At 42.6% G+C, this 11,220-nt stretch overlaps 1 long non-coding RNA gene across 1 annotated transcript; it reads left to right on the top strand.

The window, feature by feature from the left end:
* Positions 1 to 1,557: 1,557 nt before the first annotated feature.
* On the top strand, positions 1,558 to 10,901 carry LOC125759293 (uncharacterized). The gene is made up of 4 exons (XR_007416865.1): positions 1,558 to 1,992; positions 2,056 to 2,107; positions 3,626 to 3,723; positions 10,451 to 10,901. It is a non-coding gene; the product is annotated as an uncharacterized LOC125759293 (long non-coding RNA).
* Positions 10,902 to 11,220: the final 319 nt, after the last annotated feature.

Consider the following 11,220-nt stretch of genomic DNA (forward strand, 5'->3'; position numbering starts at 1 on the left):
TGTCGCTCTCTACCGAGGATGCCTTGCGGACCTGCGCTAGTTTTCGATTTTTGGGCCTTGGGTCAACGCGAGCGCAAGAGTGCACTCTTAAAAAAAAGGTAGTAGAAAAGGTAGTAACGGGACCCGTTACTACCTTTGTGATCCCATTACTACGTATTGCGGTCCTTTTACTACCTCAGAAGTACACACGAGGTCGTAAATGTCAGAGGTAGTAAACGGCACTACCTGCCTAGGTGGCATGTTAGTAAACGTTACTACTTGCGTACTTGCACACATACGTCCGCTTCTGACGTGTAAAGAAAGGGGGTGCAGCCGCATCTAGAGTAACATGTCGTCAGTGGGTGAAAGGGGATGTGAATTGGTTGAAGATAGGTCTATTGACACCACACAATGCTTTTTTACAAATATTTTTATTGCGCAACATTATTCTCAATGCGAGAGTGTAGCGTTTTTCGTTTTGGCGAGATAGAAAGGGCAAGAGTATTCTTACGCAAGAATTAACTGTGCTCTATCGGATGACACGCATAGTAAATAAATAGGCTACACTGAGCAGTGACATCCCATGTGCATGGTCTAAATACAAATTTGCAGGGAAAGCCACCAAGGAATGTTTGTGCACCAGAACCGAAAGCAACAAAATACTCATGCACCAAGTGTACGACAAGGTTCTAAAACTCAATATAGTTTGAAGGTTATCCACCGGATATAACGAAGCGCTCACTAATTGACTAACAAGAATAGTGTCGATCGCATGCGGTGAAGCGATACCCCGAACAGTTAAAAAAAAAGCGTCAGTTTTCCATTTGCCCGGAGGTTGGGGGATTGGATTAGCTGAACAGTGAACATTGAGGAAAGCACACGAGATAAACCTGTCATATCGTTGTCAGAATTTGAAAGTGCACTTAAATATCAGCTATACGTTTACAACAAAAATACGGCTGGAACAGTGGCTGGCAACGTAAGCGCACCCGCATACCCCCCCCCCCCCCTTACCCTCCCCTTCCTCGTCGGTAAGCACCCACCCTCCCTCGTCGGTAAATTCAGGCGAGCGGGGGTGAGGGAGGCGGGAGTTGCGCACCCATGACTCCCCTCCTGCAGCTGACGCTTCTGCTTGCTGTTACAACAGCAGCTGCTACGCAGAGAAAGTAGAGGAATGGGCACCTGGTCAGGTACACCCTTCCTCTCTTATTGTGAGGAAATGCATGTTAATCATGCTTCACTACGCACCGGCAAAGCCTCTAACTCTGAAAAAAATTGTGTTCGGCACCTGTAGTGCACAAAAGCATTGCCTCTGAGATCTGTACTTTGCAGCGTTGCTTTACAAAGACTCAGAGATGACCATTGATTCAGGTGTGAGCTTTGAAATTTGCTCTAATATGCCAAACACAATAGGTATAGCTGCAAAACTAAATATAAATAACGACCAAATAATGCAGTTGCACCTAAACGTGTGTGAAAAGCCACAAATACGTTTTATTTCTAAAAAAAAAATATGACCTGTAGCATAGCACGACACTGCTGCCACCTACATTCTTTTTGATTTAGTCTGTAAGCTAACAGTTGCAACAGGTCTCGTTGTACTGCAGGAACCCGCTTTCCGTGAACACATGTGCCTCGCGCTTGCATGTTTATCGTGTTGATGGATATTGTGTGCGTTTATTGTGTGCTTATCGTACTCGACATTCGTCGACGGGGCATTTTCCGTGTGTTGAGGCGTTCTCCTGCCTTAATCCAGTGGCGGATGATGGTCGTCGTTCGTTGCCGCTCAACACAGCCTCATGGGACGCGCAGCTTTGTGTCCGCGCTCAAAAGTGCTTTCTTGCTTTGTTCATCGATTACTCACGTTCATCGAGTGATTCAATATCGAGTGTACTTCCGAAGACGATCCGCGTCCTAGTGTTTGGACAAGCGGCGACTGCGGATCCACAGGAGGGGAAGCGTGAGCCTTTTGACGAGCGACTATGAAGAGTGCACAGCCAATGCCAAACTTGGGTAAGTTGAAGGTCGCTGAACTACATAACTTTGTTACTTCATTCCATGATGACTCCTATGCAGGAACCGGCGTGTTGGCATAGCGAGGATGATCAACCAGATACCCGATAGGCAGGTATGTTTTGTGCTTTGAGTGCACTTATATACACCACCATAAATTACATGTTTGAAGGATGCGCGTTGCGTTACGCGATCTTATGCTTCGATCATGCAAGCCTCGGGTCGTTGTGCTGTTATTCCTTGACTGTTTACTGTACGAGATCATCGCTTTAGAGTGTTTCTAGAATCCCCTGTCGCCGTTAGAAAGTGTTTGCTTTTTAAATACATGGGTTGTCCCATAATGTTTTCACGATGTTGCTGCGAGAGTTCACCAAACTCGGTAATAACGCGCAAAAATATCACAAAACTGGGGACATCACAAGACTGGGGACGTGATAGAAAAACACACAGCCCTGACACGCGCACACGATGATGGATATGTTTTCGTGGTTGCGTCCCCGAGCTTTTCGCCAGAAATTCATGTAGTTGTTTTGTGGTTAGGATTTCAGCCTAGCTGCCTCATAATGTTTTAAAGGAGCTCACTTGAAGTAAATGTATTTGAGTGAATTACGTTACGTACTGGTACTAAGTGCACACTCCAGAAAATGCGTACTTAATTTGAAGAAACACATGTTTATATCAAATAGTGTTATTAGATGAATATGTCAATTCACTTAGGTTAATTAAGCTAATACATGCTACTCTTTGTTGCAATATTGTGTGTTTGATAAAATATGCGTGAGCTCTTGTTCTGCCATTATATATTTTTTCTTAGCATCTACGTGAGCTCGTGTTCTGTCATATATTTTTTCTTAGCATCTTGAAGCACACGAGGTTCTCTATCACAAATAACTTAGATTATGCTCATGTAATAAGAACGTTGCTTTATTGTGTGGTGCTTTAAGTTATTGTATTTTCACGCTTTTTTTTTTTTACTCAACATGGTACCAATATTGCTCTCTTACTTAAATGCATAACCAAGGTTTAGTATGCAGTGATTTAGTGTTTATTTAGCTTTGTAAGGTCATAAATTAAAAGAAAAAGATCTCAATTCTCATATATGTTTCCAGAAGTTCACAGAAAGTTGGCAAATATTCTCGGTTTTGTGAAGGGCTTACATAACTGAAAATGAAATCAACCTACATGTGAATTCGCTTTAGAGAACCAAAAGTTTGTTTCCTGAATGGCTTACATTCATGATGTAATACAATGTGTATGGCTCGTTCCCACCTCACACCAAGCACATGGACCACGCACTCTTTTAATTTTTTTTTATATTTCGATAAAAGTGTGTATATCGTTTTTGTCATGTGAATCACCCATATGGCTATGTGCATATTCTGGGAAGTGCTTACTGTGTACATGTGTGAATGTTGAGCATGCAATGACACTCTTTCAATAGTCTGCAAGTGGCTAGTTCACTAATACAGCTGTTCTTATTGCACCCTGATCCCTTCATTGAAGGATCGATCTCTTTAATATATGAATATAGACTTGCCTGGAGACATGTTTGGTACTCACTATCTGTATGTGGTTGGGTTTGTTTTGCATGAAAATCAAGATTTCTTTGTGGTATCTGTTATGCATGTATCAGCGATGAGAGAGAGCTGTTCGTGGCACCGACACAGAGGACAGGTTGCAGTACAAGATAGGAGCATACTTCCTGCAAGCCCGGGCAAGCCATAATGAGTGGTAGGCATTTCTTTTCATCACTGGATTGGGACAGTTTGGACACGTAGCACCTATTGAGATACAGCATATACTGGCCTTTAGCTTAGGGGTGGGAAACCTATCTTCTGCACTTCAGTGCAATGCATATTATTTAGTTTGCATTCCTTGAACATGGCACGTGGAACGTAATTTTTGAACATGGGATGTCGTCAGAGCCAACGTTTTGAAACTTGCAGTTGTCTTCATAAAGGGAGCAACTGTTAATTCTTGATGTTGCTATCTTGATGAAGGCAAGTCTACTCGTTCAAGAGTTGGCTGCAGCGACATACCCTGTTTGAGGATTTCTTCGTCTCTTCAAGCCTCCTCCATCTTCCACCGAACATCTCTGTTGTTTGTGCTGCCATGAAACAAAAGACTCAGGCGTGCGCAGGCACAGCTACATCGAAGAAAAATAGTTATTTCTTTGTTAAAGATAGTGAAGGCACACTAACGCAATCTCAGCCAAGATTATTAATAGTTGCCGATTCAATTTTAATGTAGTAGTTTCGTCGCTGTGCTTACGCACAATAAAACTCATCAAAAAGCGGGACGCAACCACACATGATCCAGTGTTCAGGTAACAAGTCATCACTGCCTTTCTTTATGTTTCAGTGTTCCCTGAGCCCTTCTTTGATACACTCCCCCATTTGCCCCACATAATTCTTATCCCATGATCTGATAAACGATGCCTTCTTTACAGAGCGCATAACGTGTCCTGTGATTCCTATTGCAGCCAAGTGAGTGTCTGGGTTGCAACTTTTTCATAATTTAGCACGCTTATTTGAGGCCGTGAACACTATGCTGAAGATTGCCCGAGCACCAACCGTTTTTAAATTGTTGGATATCCTGTGCAGGGTATGACATAGTGGCAAACATATTTTGGCCATCACGATTAGCCGTTTCTTTGGCCTGGCAACTGGAAGGTGTTTTTTTGAGTAGGGCTTCTGCAGGGCCAATACAGCAAGGGGAGCAGGATACAAACTGATGGGAAAAAAGCCATTGCTGCCTTTTAGTTTATCCCACTCAATAATGGTAAAAAGGTGCATTGTCTGACTGCCTCGACAGTGGCGTAGCGAGGGGGTAGCAGACCGAGCCCAAGCCCCCATCCGCCCTCCTCCCCGAAATGAATTTCTGCCTATGCCTGTGTGGCTCGCTAACACGGTAAAAATTTCTGTTCCTGTTTCTTGTGGACAAGCCTTAATTTCCAAGGAACTCCCCTGACACAAGCAGGATATCCTGTTCACCTTGCTGTATCGGTTGCATATACTCTACCCAGAAAACCACCTTCCAGTTGCCAAGCCAAAAAAAAGGCAAATCTTGATGGCCAAAAAATGTTTGCCACTATGTCATATCTGCATGAGATATTCAACAATATAAAAACAGTTGGTGCTCGGGATCATCCGTATAGTGTTCATGGCCTCAAATAAGCATGCCAAACTATGGAAAAGCAGCAACCCAGATACTCAGAGGAGAGGATTGGCTGCAATAAGAAACACAGGACACGTTACATGCCCTGCAAGGAAGGTACCGTTTATCGGATACCCCTATCATGAGGTAAGTGTTATGGAGGGCAAATGGGGCAGCATCTCAAGGAAAGATTCAGGGAACATTGCAACAATGTAAAGAAAGGCAGGGATTGCCAGTTTGCCAAACAGTAAAGAAACTGTACTGCATTGATCATTGAATCAGCAAGTATTCATATTCTCGAGATTGCGTTAGTGTGTCATTACACTATTTGTCAAAGAAAGAACTATTTTTCCTGGACGCAGCTGTGCCTGCGCATGTTGAAGTTTTTCGTTATAAATTATAAATATGTGTGATGTGAGTCCAAAAAACACTTAAAAGTTAGTGCCTATCTGTGTCCCTTCTTGTCCTGTCCTCACTAGTCTCTGCGATAAACAAAATGGTTTCAATATTATGCGTACCCATGTCTTCTTGCATTGATGACATCATCTGCAGGCATTTACAAACAGCAAAAGGCAATAAAACATATATATTCTGCCACTATATTATCAAGTGATACAAAACTGACTCGTGCAAAGCTCTAAGACACACTTTCACAGTGCATTCCGATGCTCTATTTCTCTATGTGGTGGGCCTTAATATTCCCTCTTCTGACCTTACTGCTATGTATGAACAGATTTATGATATTTTTATAGGTTGTGGCGCAACCTAGCTTTAAGCACTTATTTCCTTCTAACAAAGCCTTGTTGTCAAATAATCGATAAGCCTGAGAGTTATAATCTGTATCGGAGAGAGCCTTCATTAGAAGGCAGGGCATACCCGTATGTTTCATCACATTGTTTGGAACATGACCCCACCACATCTATAAAGGTACCATGAATCTGTACGTCACACGGTTCATGAGACAGATTGAGCCTTACCACACAAAGATATGTGTAATGCACTGTATGACGATGCCTTGAATAGCCTTGTTTGACAGCAAAGTTGAACTGTTCATTAAATTGATACTAAGGTGGAAGGGTGTACTTTTTAGCAATACTTGTAACTGGGCATGTTGGTAAATACTCAGGAGGAAGCACAAGATAATAAGTGGACAGTGCTCCTTGCTTCTCTCCTGGGTATACATTTGATTACTGCATTTTACTGTTTGTACATGCACTGTAAATGATGTTATCTCTGTGAAAACACTTGGGTTCAGGTGATATTTTGAGCATCTGCGTGATTTCTAGAAAAGTTAGTTGTGAGTTCAGCATTGACATGTGCTCTTTTCTTGAGTAGCTGTGCTATCCTGTCAAGATGTTTAATAAGTAACAACACACTCGAATGTGGATTCTTCTTTGTGGCAAAACAGCGCAGACAACGGGACGAAGAACATACAGGGCACAACGCTGGCAATCAACTGATTTCTTTATTGGGAAGACAGAGAATCTGTAGGCAGGCGAGCAAAAATCGAAAAATGGCACATACACTATCAAGTGACTCGGCCGCCCGGCATTACTATCAATTCGGATAAGGTTTACAAGATGCGGCAAAAGCAGATTTCATTAAAACTTGAAGACGAGCAAAAAAATGGCAAAAAATAACAATGACATGGTGGTCAGTACCAAACCAATTAAAACCGCTAAAACCTGACTCATAAATCAACAAAAACAAAGAACCAGGGTCTAAAAAAAAGGTTTGTAAGCGACAGCAAGGCTTGAAAACTGCAGCTACAAACAATCAAACAGAAAACAAAAACATGTGACAACAAGCCAGGCCCGTAGCCATGCGGGAAGGGGGGGGGAGGGGCTCGCCCTCCTCCCCCCCCTCCCTCCGAAATTTTGAGGACACATGGTGTTTTATCGAAAATAAATCATGAAAATAGGCGTTTTTCTCAAATAGTCAAGGCTTTCAACAAGTGGGCCCCCCTCCGAAAAAATTCCTGGCTGCGGGCCTGCAACAAGAGTAGTGATCACAATTGAGGCTCAAGGTAGCTAATTTCTTTGTCAAAGAGTGCTAGTGATGGCGCGCTAAAGCAAGCTGCTCCCCTTTTGTGTATTATGTGCGCCTCAAATTTTGTGTGCACATTGATCTCAATATTTCATGAGAAGTTGCACATTGTCAAGCAAAGGGGAGCAGCCACATGATGTACAATGCCAGGTTACTGCCTGTTGTTGCTTTTAAAGAATTCTCATGCTCACGCATTCTGTCATTTATGCACCGTCCAGTATGTCCTACATGTGATTTCCGCATGATAATGGAATGTAATACATGACGTTTTTCACACATTCAGTGAAACGATTTCTGGTGCTTCTTGTCACAGCAAGAGGAGATTGTTTCATCCCTGTTCACTGCCCTGCATAGGGAGGCCAGACGGTTTGGGGCAGAGAACAAAACTCTTACGCCTACTCTGCCGGCAGCCTTCTTCAACCTATGAGAGAAACTGTGAATGTAGGGAACGACAGCCAAGCGAGAGCGAGTGTGCTCGTTTGGCCTGTTATTTCTCGTCGTTCTAAGAGTGACCAGCAGCTTTTCAGCTGGGGAGCTAAAAAGAGCACTAGGGAACCCTGCGCTGCTCGAGCGTTTCACCTGAATCACAAAACTTGTTTCCGTCCACTGAGGGCATGATCGGACGAGGGCGTTTCTGATGGTGGAATAGCCTATTCCTTTTTTAACTAGCTTAGAGTACGCAGAAGGATACGGAAGCGAATTCTTCTGAAACCAAGGAAAATATCTCCAGCAGCTGTGGTCTTCATGGGCTACGAGCAGCAAATCCAAGAACCTCAGCTCACCTTGTACGGGTACTTCTTTAGTGGTTTGCAAATCTTGGAGGTTCTCGTCAGAGGCGCGGTGAATAACGTCAACGGCCTCGGTTGGTACCTCTGTTGAGGATCGCAGGATCACAAGGTAATCGTCGACGTACCTGAATACATTTGATACATTCGAAGACTGCAGGCAGGCCTCAAGGTCTCTATCGTACTGCGTCACCAAGAGATCACTCAGCGCAGGCGCGACGCATGACCGTGTACACACAGCCTTTTTCTGGACGAAGAAGTTTCCTTCAATATTCACCACCATTGACGTTATTCATTGCGCATTTGACGAGAACCTCCAAGATTTGCCAACTACTAAAGAAGTATTGGTACAAAGTGAGCTAAGGTTCTTGGTTTTGCTGCTCGTAGTCCATGAAGACCACATCTGCTGGAGTTATTTTCCGCAGTCTCAGAAGAACTTGCTTCCGTATTCTTTCGCGGACTTTAAGCTAGCTAAGAGAAATAGCTTATTCCGCCATGAGAAGCGCCCTCGTCTAATCATGCCCTCATCGAACAGAAACAAGTTTTATGATTCAGGTGAAACGCTTGAGGAGCGCAGGGTTCCCCAGCACTCTTTTGAGCTCCCTAGCTGAAAAGCTGCTGGTCACTCTTAGAACGACGAGAAATAACACGCCAAATGAGCACACTCGCTCTCGCTTGGCTGTCATTCCCTACATTCACGGTTTCTCTCATAGGTTGAATAAGGCTGCAGGCAGAGTAGGCGTACGAGTTTTGTTTTCCGCCCCAAACCATCTGGCCTCCTTATGCAGGCTGTTGAACAGGGATGAAACAATCTCCTCTTGCTGTGACAAGAAGCACAGAAATCGTTTCATTTAATGCGTGAAGAACGTCGTTTATGACATTCCATTATGATGCGGAAATCATATGTAGGACAAATCGGACGGTGCATGAATGACAGAATGCGTGAACATGCCAATTCTTTAAAAGCAGCAACAGGCAGTAACCTGGCATTGTAGCTGGCATTGTAACCTGGCATGTGGCTGCTCCCCTTTGCTTGACAATGTGCAAGTTCTGAAGTATCAGGATCAATGAGCACACGAAATTTGTGAGGCGCACATAATTCACAAAAGGGGAGCAGCTTGCGTTAGTGCGCCATCACTAGCACTCTTTGACGAAGAAATTAGCTGCCATGAGCCTCAATTGTGATCAGTAAGCTTATTGTCAATGCTTTTGTTTTCTTGTTTTGTTTTCTGTTTTATTGTTCATGATTGCGGTTTTCTAGCCTTGCTGTCACTTGCTTGCAAACCTTTCTTTGTTAGTCCCCAGTTCATGGTTTTTGTTGATTTATGGATGTCCGATTTTAGTGGTTTTAATCAGTTTCGTACGACCGCCATGTCATCGTTCTTTTTTGCCATTTCTTGCTCGTGTTTATGTTTTAATGAAATCTGCTTTTGTCACACCTTGTACACCCTTATGAAATTGATAGTAATGCCAGCCAGCTGAATCACTCGATAGCGTTTGTGCCATTTTTCGATTTTTGTTTGCCGGCCTATATATTCCCTGCCTTTCCAATAAAGAAATCAGTTGATAGTTAGCGCTGTGTCCTGTATGTTCTTCGTCCTGTTGTCTGCGCTGCTTTGCCACAATGTTCATGAACAGACTAGCCCACCTATATCCTCTTGTAGATTCTTCTGTTGTTTGTAAAAGATACGTGATCAATTTCATGACTATACAATATTTGCTAGCTGATATTGTAAGTGCGTACTCTTAAGCATGGAACCACGAACAAGTATTTCCATTTTCATAAAACTTTTGTGACCTGTTCAAGGTACCTGGTGAATATACCTTTGGCTTGCTTCCTCTAATGGTCCGTTTCTAAATTTTTGTAGAAATGATTCGTAACCTGTTGCAACATGCATATTGATAAAATGTATTGTGGGTTGTTACAGAAACCACCATTTTATCATTCTTCTGACTAGAATTTAGTATTTGTGTTGCTGTATCACCAAGATGCAGCTCCACATTCCACGTGCCTATTGCTCAACTGCACCTTGCACAAGCTGAGCATGAGCTACAAATTGCTCTGTGATAGTTTTCTTTAAAACAATCGAGTGGAATAGGCCTACTGATGCACCCAGGAGTCATGCATGGAGTACCATTTGAGTAGTGAAAGGACGCTATTATGCAAAGTTACATCAAAGAAGCTGACCGAGCTAATCGGTCTGTATATGATAGCTGGCCTATCTATGACACCACAGCCTGCAGAAGTGCTGTATAGCGGTTTGTTTTCTCATGTTTTTGATCAAAGCAGCATGAAGCCAAGGCTATGGGGATGGACATTGAATACACATGGATTATTCAAATAAAATGGTAAAAATGATATCACTATTTCGAAACAGAAAGTCATCAGTCATAAATTGCAGCATCTGTTGATGTGTTGTCTAAGCTGTTCGCTTCAGTGCCAAACTACATTTTCACATTCTCTCTTGCAGGTTTCAAATACAGCAACTGTACCACCACAACAATGCAGCACAGGAGATCCTATCGTCAGTGCCGCGTCGAGAAATTAAATAAAAAAGCGCTTACTCCTGGAAACTTCTCGTATCGTCATATTTGTTTGTTTGTGATTATAGAACTGCACTTTCATGGGAATTGAATGAACTAGCCCCATTTATTGTCCCATTAAAACTGAATAAATTGACAATGTAGAGCTTGTTTCCAAATGCCTGCATCATAGGCCTACAAGATTGCTTATTGGCTTCAAAATACTCTTACATGTAAAGAACGCTGTTGATATAGTCATTGCTGGAAATGGTCTGCTAATATTTTTGTTACGAACCTCTAAAGCGTACACACTTTTGTATTGTTAACCACAAAAAGATTTATTAACTGTGTGCAGCAAACATGCTGTTGCAGGCATAAGGCTGCAATACGCTGAAACTCATGCATCAAAATTGTACACACTAACAGCAGCCAATTTCTAGTAGACCCTCATTAGGTGTGGATTAGAAAGTGCATTAGACTGGCGTAAGACAGTCTAATGATTCTGATGTCTCAAAACAGTCTCTTTATTGAAATACATTATATATTTTTATAAGGGATATACTTATGTGAGATTAGCTGATGCATGCTCTTTGTATTAAGTAAGATGCATTTTTCTAGTTCATGAAGTTGACTGACGTTGCCATGGTGTAGCAAGTTTTCATCAGTAGTTGCTGCAAATAGCTAACATTCACGGTGGAAGTTTGCTAACTTTCAAATA

The sequence above is a fragment of the Rhipicephalus sanguineus genome, chromosome 7 (genome assembly GCF_013339695.2).
Source record: "Rhipicephalus sanguineus isolate Rsan-2018 chromosome 7, BIME_Rsan_1.4, whole genome shotgun sequence".
Classification (NCBI taxonomy): domain Eukaryota; kingdom Metazoa; phylum Arthropoda; class Arachnida; order Ixodida; family Ixodidae; genus Rhipicephalus; species Rhipicephalus sanguineus.